Source organism: Protopterus annectens, chromosome 15.part0, assembly GCF_019279795.1.
Source record: "Protopterus annectens isolate FY-2018-M chromosome 15.part0, PAN1.0, whole genome shotgun sequence".
Classification (NCBI taxonomy): Eukaryota; Metazoa; Chordata; order Ceratodontiformes; family Protopteridae; genus Protopterus; species Protopterus annectens.
The window spans coordinates 278,112,545-278,130,454 of NC_056749.1; positions in this window are offsets into that span (position 1 = coordinate 278,112,545).

Genomic DNA, 17,910 nt, shown 5'->3' on the forward strand with positions numbered 1-17,910 from the left:
GGCTTTTGAGGGAAGATTGTCAAACCCCACTCTGATGGACCTCCTACATATCCACAAAACAAACAGTACCAGAATTACCCACTCTAAATACTTAAACATTGTCTGTTATATAAATGGGACCTTCTGGAGACATAGGTATGTATCCCAAAAACTACCCTGCCTACGGAACAGGCTTCCCAACCATGTGAAGTAGAGTTCCTCCCTAATCCAATTCAAGTGCAACTTGGACAATTGAATGGGAGACAAGAAATTCATCCCTGGTTTGGCACCTATGTCTCAGATGTAAACAGGTAACCTGTAAATGGTTAATCTTCCAGGCCCATGCTTATACTTATCAAGGGAATCAGAACTTGTCAGAGATTTGGGATGCATGGCTAGGCTTAAAAAGGCCCTTGTGGTCGTTAGCTAAAGTAAACACCTGTGAACCTATAATGTAGCCCTCTGCCAGTGAAAATATGTCTCCTAAGTAGAACTTTACATAAGGGGTTACGTCACAGAGCCAATTGTACATGACAGTACACACAGTCACAATCTTTAACCAATGTATATTTGAACCCCCTACCTATCTAGTTATACAATCTATAGAAGACAGTATTAACTGTAATTGCCACAGGAATAATCTGATTTGAAAGGGGAGAGAGTGCACTTTTGACAGGATGACCTGTGTTTCAAAGAAGATGCTCATGGTAAAAGTGGGATAAAGTGCTGAGGGAGCTGTGTCCAAAGTTTGTCTTCTCCTGTGTAGAAGTGGGCACAGCACATCTGTTTTTGAGGCTTTCCTTACCTGCCATTAGAACCCTCCCATACACACAAATTCACCACTGCCAGATTCAAACCACCTACCTAACTAATTAGTCAATGTAGAGAATACAGTAGGAATCAGAAGTGCCATAGGAGACGTCTGGCTTTAACAATGTGAAAATGTACATGTTTAAGTATTAAAGCTTCACTGTATTGAACATCAGCTATTGTGCATCACAGGTTTTGGGACAAATGCATGTGCCTAGACAGGCTAACTTAGGAGCAACATAACAGGACTGTGCTTGATCCATGTAATTACATACTTGTCTACTAACATCTGTATAGCATCATTCACGTACTTTACATTACTGTGAGAGACATGTAACTGTTTCACAGTACGCAGTGTGAATGACAATCCAAAAACCAGTGTATTGTCAAGCAAGCATTCATGACAGTTTATTCCGGGATGAGTGCATGCAAATAATTAGCATTTATTGTGTCACTGGCAGTCATCTTGGCTCATGCTTGCACAATGTGCATTGACTCTACAAACAGACACTTCCTGAATATATCAATAACCATGAAGGATTATGTTGGAAAAGGTTACCCACCATTGTAACAAAGTTGCATGTGTAACCATTCAACTACAGATGTACTTTAACAGACTGAATTAATTGAGTCAACATAACTGTGAAATCCAGACAACTTGCTTTCAAAATTCCAGTAACACATACATAAGATATACAACTTACTTACATACGTCTTTGATGTAATTATTTTTTAGCCCCTTCCCTGAAGCGTACAGCTGGCAAGCTCATTGGCGCTGCTGATGGCAGCATGAATAATCATATCTTGAGGTGTTGAACGTAGAAAGAAAGTTAGCACGGAAGTTAGCAACAGTCTCTGTTCCATGCCAATCTTTGCATAAATAAGCAGTGTACACATACAACCATGTCTAAATCACAACTGACATTTGTTATGGTCATTTTATTTATTTATTTTTTTAATTTCAATTTGATAACCGGGAAAGTCCAACTGGACACAGGTCCTTTTTCAGCAGAGGCCCGGGGAGAAAAGCTCTACCAAAAAAAAAAAAAATTTGCAGTCATTCACTTCTGATATGTATGATACAGGTGTATTATAAAACACATGATATAGCAAAGCATGTTATTGATGGGTGGAAACATGGCTTATAAAAACAGTTTTGAATCAAGGAGATTAAACTGATGCCACAGAAGGGGAGGGAAAAGGTGGGCAGTTGTGACAAGAATGCACATATAGACCTAGTGAGAGATTAGTTTTTTTTTTCTGCACATATTTGTGTTGTGTATCCCTTGGTTTATCGTCGTAATTATTCAGGCAAGAGTTGTACAATGCTGTGCTCTGAATAGGGAGCAGCACATTAATACAGCAACAGCATAATGATGTGTAAGGAAATGTGTAGCCAACACTTAAAACCCAACACATCATTCAGAAATACTTGGGCAGACATCTGGATTCGAACCTTCACAGTATTCAAGAATAAATCTACAGACCTGAGTATTATCTAAACACAGCACATAGGAACTCCTACTTCACAAGGTTCATATATGACAACAGATTGAAGCAAAGGAGAATGTTTGTTTTACTCTTCATTGCACTCATGACAGTTGTAAAATACCATAATGTGTACATTACATCCAGTAGCCTAATAAATATGAAACATTACAAAGAGATGATACAGAAGTGGGAAGAGAGAGAGACATGGAGACAGGGATACAGACAGATGAATAATTTTATATTTGTGCTGGGTATTTTTTAATATCCCTAGGGTGTGTTACTATTATGTTTTTCATAATAAATAATCTGTCATGGTATGTATAATGAAGTGTTTATAAAGGGAGCAAGCAAGAATCAAAAAGTAAAAACATGACTGAGATATAAGCAGGGTAATGTCAGGTTACGAAGATATATAGACAACTCTTACACACAGAACAGTAATATAAGTAAAACATAAAATATGACACGTTTCTTTATTCAAACCCTTGATACTGTGCCAATAGCATATTATAGTCATGACAGTTACACTAACACACTGGACAGGAAATGTTACTTCACAACCGTAAATTTACTGGTTTGAAAGGGCAGTCAAAAAACAGTGAGGGAAAATGTAAACATCTGGCTTCATCACAGTAATGACAATTTTAACATTAAAATAGGTGCACATAACAGAAAATAAACATACTAAATTGAATCCTGAATGCTTCTAAACAAGAATTGAAATTGGAATGTCCTACAATAAATACAATAAACTTACAATAAATGTACAATAAACTTCAACATGTTTAATAGAAGATTAGCCTGACTATGCATAGCTGAGCACAGTAGTGGTAACGAAAAAAGAGAGTAATAATGCAGCTGAACGTAATTACTCTGGAGATTTTACCAAAAGCTAGGTACTTTCATTTCCCCTAAGCTACAGGTGCCAGACACTCTGCAAAAGCAGATGAAAAAGACTGATGACACAAAAGGGAGAAGATACAAAGGAGGAGAAGGATGCAGGGACCAAGTAGATCGGAAAAAGCTACACAGTGTTATGTTAGAAACAGTCAAAAACAGTTTCATATATTTCTGGATTAGAATACTTGAAAGTATGCAAAAATCATTCTATAGATCAGCTTCATCTCAGCACATTCCAAAGGAACTCGTTCACAGTTTAAATCAGACAATTGAAGCGACATTGACAACTTTCTAAAGCAGAATGGGTGAACTGGGAGAAGGGAGATGGAGAGAGAGAAATCACAAGTTTTGTTTACGGTACATTTAGGACCATCTTTGTGGTGCTTTATTCATAATTTTCCTCTCATTATTAATCTATCAACATATGACAAGAATATCAAATGTCATGAACTAATTTGAAATACAGCTGTACTCATACCCATGACACTGTGCAAAAACAGTGTACAGACAGGGGAATTATCTCAGGAACTTTTAGTTCACTGCATCCAGTGGCCTAAGAACTGTTACAGAAATTGTTTTAAAGTAGTATCTTTTCTCTATTCCTTTAGTACAGTGGATTTAAACTCATCTCCTCAAAGTGAACATTGCTAGTGCATCAGAAATTAAATTCTTTCAGTTTGACCAGGGAAGTTGAACACCATTTACTTTCATTAAGCATTGGTGCAAGATCCCAAACTCTGCAAAAATGCTGAGGACAAAAACTGAAGACTTTTCAATGGGCAATTTCTGGCCACGTGTATTGTGTGTGATTCAGTTTTTTGCCAGATTAAATGTGTAAAATGAGTTTGATAGGACAGGGGTGCAAATGTGGGAGGAAGCACAGGGCAGAACAAAGGGAAACAATACAGGAATTTGAAAGATGGTGGTCAGAGATCACCATAGGTATCTACTTCTTCACAACATAAATGTCAAAGTGTACACATAATTTTATCACTTCGGAGAGCCACCACTCCTGGGATGGGTGACTACAACAGAATAATGTTCTGTAGCCAACTGGACCAAATCAAGTGTCAAGAAGAGACACAGGTGAAGTGGAGACCCATGTATGGGTCACTTTTTTTTCTTTTCTGGGACACATACCCATTTTTCTTTTTCTTTTTTTGTAGAGACAGGATTGCAAGGTGATTAAGAATGAGAGAGTCAAGTAGGTAGGGTAGGTTAGGTAGCAGATGCAGACATGTATGACATACAAGACAGACAGGGATGGTGATGGACTCACATGGCTAGAGACACTATGACTGTGGATAGGTAGGGCACCACAGGGGCAGATCCATGTCCAACCTGAAAACATGCATCTAGTTCACACCCTGAGAACTGTCATCACTGTCTCCTGTGTCAGTTGCCTGGATCAGTGCCAGAAGAGGGATTGTTATGGCAGTACAACGCAGGAGATTTTCACTCATACAGATTCATGCACCAAAGCCCTACTCCATTATGCCCTCCACCAGCCCTGTCAGTGTCTGCACTTGATAGGTGGCAAAATTATCATCTCCAGTAGTACTCCCATGGAGTGTACCACTGCACCAGCAGCTGGGCTGAGCTACTTTATACAGGTGGAGCAGTTAGGGCAGGAATTGTGGAGGCAATGCTGACAGCTTGTAACCCAGATATGCTAGGTGTCTGTGCTGCCTGTGGTTGTGTCACCATAGCCACCTGCAGAGGTATGGAGAGTCAAACCTCACTCAGTGTAGCTCCCTGTGCTGATGGTATTTTTTTTTGTAGCAACAGTAGAAATGTATTAAAATAAATGTGTACACACGGAGATATATATATATATATATATATATATATATATATATATACAGATATATATATATATATATATATATATATATATATATATATATATATATATATATATATACATACACACAGATGCACTTCTAAACATCAGAGAACAAAAATCATGAACAGCTAATGATCAATCCCAAAAGAGTGAAAGCCAAAAACAGTGATAAAGCAAAACACTTACGTCAAGCCCCTATGCATTACCTGCACTCCCTGCTAATTATATACAACAAGATTGCTGTATACTGGTGAAAGGGCAAGTTCACTGAACCCTACTGTGCACAATCTTGCATTGACTTAACACCAGCAGAAGTGGTCAAATGAGTTTCAGTCATAGTTGCTGGAGAGAGAGAGAGTGGGGGGAGACAAAAATTAGAGAATTAGATTAATGTCATGTTACATTACTTTATTTCAATACATAAATCAATATGAGAAATAAATAGGTACATCTTTGCACATTAAGATATGATAGGAAGGTACTAATGTATCATAAAGTCAATCACAATCGTATTACCTGACAACTAGGGTCATATATTTGACTTTGCCATATTAGATACATGCTTTCAAAGTTAATAACTACAATATTGAATTGTTAATGTCAAGCAGTATTGCAGTTAATATCCTATTAATATCCTATAAACATCCTGTAAAAAATCTGATGTCTATTTCTGGTTATTGAAGCCACACACACAACTAAGCTGAAGTACTAATTGCCTAATTCAATAACCAAAAGCTATTGTAGCAGGCATGTAGGCTTGATACAAAAGTTAAAGCATGCCTACTCAAGATGATGTACAGTGATGGCTTGAAAATACTTCTCTGCCTTACTTTGACTGATGAATAGTTATCCCATTCCTCTCTGAGGTGAGACAATCTTTCCTGATGTGCCTCATGGTTTTCTGCTTGTTTGTTTGTGTCTTTCGGCTTTTCCCGGTTAGGGGGTCACCACAGCGGAACTCCGGTCCACTAATGATTGGCAGTAGATTTTTACGTGCTGGCTTGCTGGGCCTAATGCACAACCTTCAACGAAGGAATGCCCTTTCACGCATGTCGCCACACAGAAGACACTCTAACGGAGAATCGAACGGGCAATTTCTAACTGTGAGGCAACAACACTACTGCACCACCACCACCGCAGCAATCTCTGCTGCAACTATACAGTAGAAAAAGAAAAAAATATGAAAGCAGAATGAATAACTGTATTGGCTGGCTGGCTAGTTAATGTCGTGACATGCACTGGTTATGGGTCAGTAAACCTGCACAAGTAAGGAGTGTTTGGATTCATCCTGTCATCACCTTAGAAGGTCCAGCTTGCTCTTCTTCATGTCATTTTAGTGGTGATGCCAATGCTGTCCTGTGTGCAGGATGCCAGTTGCACCGGAGACTGCCTTGGCAATGCTATTTCAAGTTTCAGCCTTATACTGTGACCCAGCATAATCCCCCTACAGCATGCTGTAGCTGTAGCATTTCATGTGGAGTGCCACAATAATCTTAGACTCAACACCCCAAATTTGTGCTCTAAATGGAACACCATCCCCAGCCACGTCTGCAGCAGTCAGGCTAGGAATATGGGTCTGAATTAGTGCTCAGTTCCGATTTCACAAGGAATAACTTTTCTGCAAACCTGCACAGACTTGCCAACTGCTTTTGCTCAACTGAAAGCACAAAAATGGCTTGGCAGACACATTGGCAGTGATTACATCAAAAAAATGCATATGTCATATTTTCCATTTGGGAGTTGCGTACTAGTAAGATTGACTAGTACCACCTGCACATTTACCACCGTATTAAACTTTGCTTGCTAACACTACCACAGAAGACATTATTTTTTTGCATGGTAATTTCATGTATACTAATTTAAGAATGACTGCAGAAAAATGTAAGACAACCCTTTACTTAATCATGGGACTGCATTTCTATGTAAAAGGTAGGATCTGTGTTTGTAAATGCATTTCAGATGCATGCATTTGCACAACCTGTGTAATTCATGGTGGGTTAGGTTACATATATATACTTCATTATACATACTGTTCTAAAGACATACTTATGTGTGATAACTTATAATAATTATAACAGAACTATTGTGAACATCGTACCTATGCATGTGCATTGTAAATTAAAAATCTTCATTGTCATGTTTAACATAATATTGTTAAATTATATTGGGCTTCTATAGCAAGCAGTAATGGTATGTGTTGGAGTAAACTTAGTTATGATGCTCATTTGCATCTATTATTATATTCCTAATCAAAATTTATGACAAATGACATTCTGGCCCCCTCTGTAAAATTATCTTCAAACTGGATTCAAACTCTGTATCAGATATCTTTTCACTATACTCACTGCATGGTATACCTTGTGTCACAGAGAAAGTTCCCTGACAAGTGGTAAGTGCTAATCCAGAGTGCTGATGGTTATTCACCAGCACCAGGTCTGTTTGCACTACAGAAGGCAGCCCAAATTAAAATGATGTTAAGTTGTCAATCTCTCCTTCATTCTTGCTGGATGAGTTCGGAGCCGATCCTCGGCTCCGACTCGGCCAATACTAAAAGCTCGAGAGCTAATTCCACCGGCTCGAGGCTCCCCTATATCCCACAATGCTAGGCGGTAACTACTCAGATCTCGTTTGCCGCTATAGCTGACGAGGTGCTTTTTCTACCGGCTCAGGCAGGTTAGTTACAGTTTTACATTTAGGTACTTCTAAAAACCCCTTTTTTAAATGTAATACTTAATTTTTCAGTTTAATTTTAAAATTTAGACAAATCAACCCCTGTTTGTCAAGCCCCTTTTCCCTTTTTTCCTAGTTCTAGGCCTTCGGCCCCTACCCTCCCCCTAGTCCTTTACTAAATTCGTTTTTTGTAAGGACTTGTGTGTGTGTGTTAGTGTTTTAACCTTAAAATTTATTTTAATATTTTATTTCCAAAGAGAGTGTCTGTAGTGTGTTTGTGTGTGTTAGGCTGTCTTGTTGTATTATGTCTAAAGATAAGGTCTCAGGCTTCAAGAAGTGTGACTCATGCTGTCAGAAAATGTCTCTGACAGACGGTCACACTTCTTGTGTGTATTGCCTGGGGCCTTTGCACCTGCAGGACTCTTGTGCCTTTTGTCATGGGTTTAGCCCTAGAGTCCTGCAGGAACGCAAGAATAAGCTCATCTTGCGGGGCTTATTAAAGCCTGAAGGCCCCCCGACTCAGTCTGTGTCGGGGAAGCCTCCAAAAACTACTAAACAGTCTACTCCTGCTCCAGAGTCGACTGCTGAGAAATCTAAGTCGGCTTCGACATCGGCTCCGGCTGGAGCTGATGTTTCTAAGCCCCATACTGTTACCTCGGCTCCGGCTGGAGCCGAGGCTGATAAAACTTTGTCGGCTCCAATACCTTTATCGGAGCCACAATCGAGAAAGAGGTCCAGATCCCCCTCTATCGGATCCGTGCATTCGGCACCAGGATCCCCTCTCCTTTCGGAATGAAGTCACAAAACTCATTCCTCTCGGTCTTCCAGATTATCAGACCATGATTTGCAAAGGGTGGTGAGTAGACTTCTCAAGTCCGAGGCACTGGCCCAAATGCTGCATAGCCCGACTCACCAGTCAGTGGCTATTCCCGTTCCCCAATACATTCCTCCTCTGACTCCTTCGAGTTCGGAGCCAAGGCTTGTCGGAGCCATGGTTGTCGGTGCGTCGGATCTGATACCTTCCATTTCGGTTATTTCGTCTGCTCCGATCTCCTCTTTGGAGGGATCTCGGCGCCGAGCTTCCCTCGTCGGCTCCGAGGGGGCGAGTGGCATCGGACCCTTGTCCGACCCCGCTCTCCCTCTCGGGGCTTCGGCGTTGGTGAGTTCGGCTCCGACATTGGCTTCGGAGCCGTCTCTGTCTGTGCCGGGGGAGGTCCTTGTCTCTTCGGAGCGGGGGCCTCGGGCCTTGCCTGACAGGGGTGCCTTCGAGGTCATGCGGAGCGTGCTAGAACCAGGTTCTGCCCCACAGTCAGCTCCTTCAGCCCCTCCATCTACAGTGCCTGCGGTGATTTCTACTCAACCCTTTGTCTCAGACCGCAGAGAGCCAACTCCTCAAGTTTCCCCATTGGGAATTTCCTCCTCTTCCGAGGCCTCTCCTGACCCTGCAGGAGATCCCCCTAGGAAGAGGCAGTGCAAGAGGAAGCACATTGACTCCCCTGAGTCTATCACCTCTGACACTGACTTAGAGGAATCTGAAGGTTCCCCTCGATCCCCCTCTGAGGATGTCTCCTTTGCTGACATCCTTGAAATCCTGAAACAGAGGGGGAACTGGCCAGCCCTTAACCCTTCGGAGGATGAGTCAGTGTATCTTGAGGCGTTTGGCTCTCGCCCTTCTACCTCCTGGGTGTCCCCTCCCTTTGACCCCCTTATGGAAGTGGTGGCAAGGAAGGCTTGGACGGCTCCTGACTCAGTGGAACCCACCCCGAGGAGACCATTAAAATTTATTACTGCCCTCAGAGACAAAGATTTTTTATCCAAAGGTGTCCCTGTTGATGCCATGGTGGTGGCTGCGGCCACAAAGAAGGAATTATCTGATCCTTCGGTTCCTGTCCATCCTCCTAATAAGGAATCTAGGACCATGGACAGGTACGGCAAGCGGATGTTTTCATCAGCGACCTTTTCAATGCGGTCGCTGAACTACTTATGCCACTTCACTCGTCTCCAGAGAGATCTACTCAAGGATATGGGTGAACTGATAAAGGATCCTACAGCTGAGGGGTTCAAAGATACAATGAACTCCCAGTTGGCAACCCTAAATTCCATCGTTAACTCCTCCATGCGGCTGGTCTCGTATGCAGCAGATGGAGCGAGTAGAGCCGCAGGCACAGGTGTTGCCTTACGACGTCACGTCTGGATGCGGCTATGCAACTTTGCGGACCCTTTCAAGGCGTCCTTCACCAATTCTCCCTTTGATGGATCATCCTTGTTTGGTCCACAGGTGAAGGATATATTGACCAGGTGCGAGGTAGAAGGTAAGTCTCTCTCTGCTGTAGGAGTCCGTTTTTCTACCACTTCTAGACCCTATCCCAAAGGTCAAAGGGGAGGAAAGATGTGGTTCTGCAAACAATCCCAGGGACTCTCATCTGACACACAAGGCCGATTCCCCTCTAGAGGCAGAGGGGGGAATAATAATAGACGCCGCCCTAGAGGCAGAGGTGGTCCGCAAAACCAGGGTAGCAGAGAAATGTTCTCTGACAAACCCTTTCAGCATCCCTGAGGGGCTGCCCGACTGTCCACCTTCGGAGGCAGTCGGGGGAAGGTTATCACTGTACCCAAAAGCCTGGCTTTCCCTTACTCAAGACAAATGGGTACAGTCGATCATATCCGAGGGTTACAAAATTCCCTTTATTCACATCCCAACCCAACCCAAAAGATCCCTTCCAGATGTTCCACCCAGTCTAAGGGAACAAGCAGCATTAGAAATTTCAAAGCTGCTATCAAAAAGAGCTATCCAATCAGTCCCGGCAGACCAGCAAGGATCCGGAATCTACTCCAAATTCTTTTTGGTACCAAAGAAAACAGGGGACTGGAGACCCATACTGGATCTCAGCTACTTAAACAAGTTTGTCAGAAAAACAAAATTCCAGATGGTCACGCTACAGTCCATTCTACCCTTCTTGGGTCAGGACAATTGGATGTGCTCGATAGATCTTCAGGACGCATGCTACCACATCAAAATGAACAGACGCTCCAGGAGATATCTCCGCTTCATGCTGGGAGCCAGTCACTACCAGTTCAGGGCCCTGCCCTTTGGTCTCACTACAGCCCCCCGTGTGTTCACCAAATGCATGGCAGTGGTCGCGGCTCACTTGAGACGTCAAGGATTCCAGGTGTTTCCATATTTGGACGACTGGCTCCTTACCGCCACCACCAGACATCAGCTTCTTCTATCCAGGGACTTCACCATCCAGTCTTGCCAAGCTCTAGGCATTTCGATAAATTTCGAAAAATCTGCTTTGTCGCCTTGTCAATCTATAATCTTTATAGGCACCACCTTAGACGCACTCAATCTTTCAGCCAGACTCACAGAGCAGAGGGTGTCAGACATTCGGAACCAAGTTTCCCTTCTCTTACAATGCAGCAAAGTCAAAGCCAGACTGGTTTTGAAGGTACTAGGGCTCATGGCAGCAGCTATTCCCCTTCTCCCCTTAGCTCGCTTTCACATGAGGATCCTCCAATGGATGCTTTTTACTCAATGGTCCTTTCAACAGCTCCCGATGTCCCATACCATATTGATAACTCAAACATGCAAGAATCAACTGTCTTGGTGGATCACATCACCTCAACTTCTCCAAGGAAGACCCTTCACTCCCCCCCCCCCAGTCGCCACGTTGACAACAGACGCCTCCCTGATCGGGTGGGGGGGCATTATCAGGGCAGGACAGTCCAGGGCATGTGGCAACCTTTCGAGTGCCACTTGCACATAAACATCTTAGAGATGAGAGCAGTGCTTTTAGCGTTGCAAGCCCTTCACGACTCTCTTCCCACTGGGACTATTGCAATTCAAACGGACAACATGTCCGTAGTGTGGTACATCAACAAACAAGGCGGAACCAGATCATACCCTTTATGTCGAGAGGCACTCAGACTTTGGCAATGGGCGATCTCTTCTCAGCGTTTTCTGATAGCAACGCACATTCCCAGGAAATCCAACGTTATTGCAGACAAATTGAGCAGAGCAATTCTCATGCCCCACGAGTGGTCTCTAAAGAAATCAGTTCTAGAAGAAGTATTCCTAAGATGGGGCCAGCCTTGCTGCAATCTTTTTGTTACTCCCCAAAACAGCAAGTGTCATGACTTCTTCACTCTCTTCCCGTTACCAGGCCATCCCACCAGAGACACTCTAGTCCACGATTGGCCCCGGGGACTTCTATATGCCTTTCCCCCCTTTCCACTGATATCTCAACTAATTCAGAAAGCCATTGCCTTGAGAGTGACAATGATCCTCATTGCCCCTTACTGGCCTCGACAGATATGGTTCCCCTTTCTTCATCGTTACCTTTTGGAGCAGCCTTGGCATCTGGACCCAGTACCAGATCTGATAACCCACCAATCGGGTCAGCTGCACCAATCTCTGCCTTCTCTAAACCTCACAGCGTGGTTTCTCCGATTCCAACCTTAGCCAGGCTTCCCTCAATATCTCGCTCGGTCCGAGATATCTTAATAGCCTCTCATAAATCTTCTACCTGGAAGATTTATAGTAGCAAATGGAAACGTTTTTCCCTTTGGGCAACATCGAAAAACATAGATCCCTTTACTGCACCTATCCAGTCTATTTTAGACTTTCTAGCAGAACTCTTTCATTTAGGATCTTCTGCATCAACCATTAGAGTTAATTTGGCTGCCATATCAAATTTTCATGTTGGTGTTTCAGAGTCTAGCATCATGGCTCACAAACTCTGTAAAGCCTTTGTAAGGGGTGTATTTCTTCTCAAACCTCCAATCAAAGTTCCCCCGCCTCAATGGGATTTGAACTTGGTTCTGGCATCCTTAATTCTTTCCCCCTTCGAGCCGGCGGCTTCATGTTCTCTGAAGTTGCTTTCTTGGAAGACACTTTTTCTGGTAGCTATAACTTCAGCGAGAAGGGTATCCGAACTCCATGCTCTGTGCAGTCATCCTTCTTACTTAGTTTTTCACAAAGACAGGGTATCCCTCCGTACTAATCCATCCTTTTTGCCTAAAGTTTCTTCTCAAATAAACCTAAACCAAATTATTGATCTTCCCGTTTTTTCCCCTAACTATTCAAACAGGTCGGAACAAAAGCTACATTTTTTGGATGTTCATCGCCAACTTAGATATTACTTAGACAGGACCAAACAATTCAGGAAATCTGATCAATTGTTTCTGTCATATGAGGAAGGCAAATTGGGCCTTCCAGTTACTAAAGTATCCCTCTCTAGATGGCTCACCTCTACAATTACCTTTATCTGTGAGATCAGACGTCAAAAACTCCCCTCAAGACCTAGAGCTCATTCAATTAGGGCATTAGCTACATCCGTAGCTTTTCAGGATAGGCTGCCGATAGATTCAATTTGTGCAGCAGCCACCTGGGCTTCTCCTCATACATTCATTTCACATTACAAATTGGACATGGTTTCCAGAAGCCGTGCCAATTTTGGTTCCACTGTTCTCAAGAGTCTGTTCCGATAGGCCACCCGGGATAAGGTGCTAGGGACGCGGTCCCATCCAGCAAGAATGAAGGCGAGATTGACAACTTAACATTAAGAAGTTATGTACCTACCATAACGTTCCATGTTAGTTGTCTTCTTCTCGCCTTCTTTCTTGCGTCCCACCCTCCTTCCCCCAAGCCTGGACAGACCGACTGGAATTCATTTTGTGTTTTTCTCCTGAAAGTGGTCATTCCCACACGTTCTTCCACCTCTTCTATCCTTACTGAGGTCTGCCTTTCCTTTACGCAGATTGTTTTTGAGGTGGGTTTCCCTACTCCATTCTATGGAGACTAGGATTGCTTGGTATAGCTATCAAACGAGATCTGAGTAGTTACCGCCTAGCATTGTGGGATATAGGGGAGCCTCGAGCCGGTGGAATTAGCTCTCGAGCTTTTAGTATTGGCCGAGTCGGAGCCGAGGATCGGCTCCGAACCCATCCAGCAAGAAAGAAGGCGAGAAGAAGACAACTAACATGGAACGTTATGGTAGGTACATAACTTCTTATTCCCTTTTTTCCTTAGGAAGTAAACAATCTTTGTGTCCTGCCAAGCAGAGTACAAATGTGAAAGGCATTTAAAAAACATTTAAAAAAAAAATGACCTTGGATTGGAAAGTAACACATGTAATGGATATATGTAGCAAGGAACAAAACTCCTACAGCATTAGCATGAAACAGTCATCCTTTTCACATTTGCTTGTAACATCACAAGTAGCATTTAGGTTATACATCATCAAAATTTCATGTAATGGCAATTGTTCTGAGAGGGGATACACACACAATAACAGGAGGCCATTCTTGCCACAGTACATAGAATTACTCATGACATCAAAGTTTACAATGAACTTTGTAACGTCATTATGAATACTTGAGATATGGTTATGTTCTCCAGCATATCTGGCACACGTCCACAAAAGTCAGGTTATTGCTATTGTGTCAACATACTTTACAAAATATCATATGTGAAAACATCCTTTACACAATATCATATGTCACAACATCCGTAGCATGTATTTACTAATAATGAGAAGAGGTGAGTTTACAACAACATATTTATAACATCAATTCACAAGGACTACATGTAATATTTCTATCATTTATCACATACTTTAGCCTGTTCATTTCATATACAACACTGGGTTTCTATATTTATTTTGAATCTCCTCATAAAAATATCTGTAAACTGGATTTGAATCCTGCATTATTTTGCCTCCTTCTGCAAGATCACTCATTTACACCTCGTGCCACAGAGATAATTGACAGGTGGAATTTCAGTATTGTTCAGAGTGCAGATGGAAATACTCCAGTACCAGCATCAGTTGCACAGCTGATGGCACTCCAGATTAAATTGTTCAGTTTTTAACTTAGGAGGCAAAGTTGTACTCACTGCTATGGAATATTGCCAGTCAAATTTGCCCATAGCCAAATTTCACACACAGGATCCAGGAAAAATGTATATAAAGTAAAGGAAACATTAGCATTTATTTATTTAAAATGTACATTTCTGATGCTACCACCACTTTTGTTGCCTTTCAACATTAACACATGCTGCTTAAATATTAGTATATTCACACAAGCAACACACTCTATTTATAGGTTGGTGCTAGGCTATCACCCCTAGGGCCTGTACAAGCCTAGCCATAACAATTCCCTGGATATTTCTTCCCACAATATTTACTTCCCTGGACCCCTGTCTAGCAGGGCAACTGACGTGATCCCCTGGGTGAATTTCCTATCTTCCATCCAATCGTCAAGGTTCCTTTTGAAGAGGGCCAAGGAGGCACTCTGCTTGACATGTATGGGCAGTCTCTGGGTCAGGAACCTATCCCTCCAGCATGTTTTATAGGTTAAAAGCATTGATCCCTACACAGACAAACGCACACAAAGATTTACAGTCGCCATGTCTGGGATTAGAACTCCTACCTAACTAGTACATCACACTACAGCATTGAGCAGTAATAGCATGCATCATGGAGCTTACTGAACCATCAACCCAATGAATCAACAGAGCACAACAGAGGTTACTATCAATATTTGCCACAGATGTAGACATATGACAAGAAAAAGTAGATTACATAAAATAAACGTGAGAATGTATCAATTCACATTACAACTGCAGAAGATGCAAGCTCTGAAGGCTGTCATTTGCAATTTGCAGTACGTGTGGATGAATGTGATCATTGCAGCAAATTAAGCTATTTTCTTACAGACTCTAAACAAATATTTGCAACACTGCAGCTATTTTCTCTTTTTTGTGAGCAGCATTCTCTTATTTATGATTTTCTAACAACAGTGTTATCTCCTTTGCATTGCTATTGGTGTGTGTATCAATAAGTAATATGTGCCATTATAATTTCAGAAGAATTATTATTCCAAGGCACAGTATGTGGTCATAATTCATAAAAAATGTTAGGAATATTGTTCTCCTAACTCAGTGCAGTCCCAGACTTTGTGTTAAGTCTCTCTTACCTGACACACTCTAAGTATAAATCAAAGATGACAGACTGTGAAATACTTTTTGTACCTGCAGTGAGAGTAATCATTCATACTTGCAAGTCTTTAGGAAGTAACACTTGTCAGTGGTCATCCTTGCAGCGTTAGGGCATCTGCATGCCATCATCTAGGTCCTTACACAATCTTCACTTTCCCTCCACATAGTGCAGATTTTGGAATCATGAAAGTTAATGAGTTTACACCTCATTGCATATTCACAGTGCTAAGAGGACTGAAACTGCTTGATATCAAGGACATTTTGTAGCTAGGGAAATTGTATTATGCTAGAGGAGACTGTTTGGATCCATATAGCTCCATACTACTATTCATTTGCAAAACTTGTTTCTAGTTTCTCAACAGATTTATGCAAAAGTATGTAACTTTTTTTTATATAAAATGCTGCATTTCAACCTTACTGATTGATGCAGTTCACAATACATCCATTCCTTTCCTGTCTGCATTGTTTGCCTTTGCTTGTGGAATCGGTGTGTGTATCTCTTGTTTTTTCTACTACAAATATTTTTAAGGTATGTAATGTGGCACAATGGACATTTTCTATGCCCATCAGACCAGTTATTACAGAAGAGTATTGTTTCACGTAGTATCAAATTCAGGGTTTTCATGTTTGTAGCTCACAAAATGTGTTAAACATTTGCTATATAACTGACCACCTATCACACAAGTGGACATCTAACAACAGTTTTAGCCATTTGAAATGTAAAAGAGTGCATTGCTTTTGTTAACGCTGCAGTGAACTACAGCTGTTGTCCTCCTTACATAACTTGCACACTTGCTTTTCATTTGCTTTACTTTTTTTTCTTTTTTGGGGCATGTGCATTACTTGTACTAATACAGAGCTTTATTTTTAATTTATTTTATACATGATGGATACCTATGTTCATACATACATATTTGTTTTGTTAAGAATCACTTGTGTCATAATTGTATGTTTTGCATTTCTTGGTGCTTAAGACATCTGCATACTGTAAAATGCCATACAGTGACACAGACACTGAAGTTACCATCCAGGCACTACATCAGCTTGGCTTCTTCCTCTTAGAAAATGGCAGATATAACTAATGCTCTCATGCCCATATCTGGGGCAGATGATCAACTATGGAAATGGTGTAGGAGGCCATGGCAATACATACCAGAAAATCTGACATAGGGCCAGTGACATAATAACAGACATGATAGGTTAGGGCTTGTAAAATTGGCCAGGAATATAAGGGTCCTGCTAGCAAACCATCACTAACTGAAACTGAGAAGTTCCTGCCCACTGTTGGACATGCCTGACAACTCAGAAGAGGGTTCACACACAATGCTTGATGTTGGTTCTGGAGGACAACATCAGTGTGTATGCAGCAAAAAGTCCAATTATGCAATGCAATTCAATAATTTTCACTCATTTGTTTGGAGTTAGACTTTCCCTCATGTAACACCCCTCCACACACCCTGTTCCCTTGATGATTATGCCTTGCCCCTTACTCATTTTTCATGTACATTTGGTTACATATTTATGTGGGAAAGTGGGAATGCTTAATGAACGTTATTGAGCAAAGTCCATAGCTGGATATTGCAGACATCATTCATACATTATTACTGACATTACTGTACACACAAGATGCTTCATCGTAGAGCCGTTTAATTACTTGCACACAGGACTAAGCAGTTATATAACTTTCTCTCGCTCTTAAACTGGTTCCACCCTTACTTTGAGTCTCACATGAGGGTAGAAGAGGTGGCACATTTTATCTACCATTTCCCTGTATATAACCAGTATCATGATACAATTTCTCATCATGTCAATTTCAATTTCAGTGTCATGCAGTCCATAATAAGTCAAATGGTGTATAAACACCCTTCTTCTCTTCCTTGTCAGAGGTCTGGCAGTAGCAGCACCTTGAGTTAAAGCTTGTAGCATATACAGGTTAATAATGGCAACAGACAACCATAATATTTATTTCTTAGTGTAATCATGGCTGTAATCCAAAGAGTTTTGGATTTCAGGGCAAATGGCTACACTAAGTATAGACAGATGCTTTATAGGTTGCTGAATAGCTCCACTATTATCTTGTAATTCAGCTACTTATGCTTTCATTAGTATATTCTGAAAATTTCTCTTGTTTTGCTGTAGAGCCTTTTAATGAATATACAAAATAAAGTGCTATTGTGTGTTTGAGTATGCATAGCTGCACTTGGTGTAGACCTTC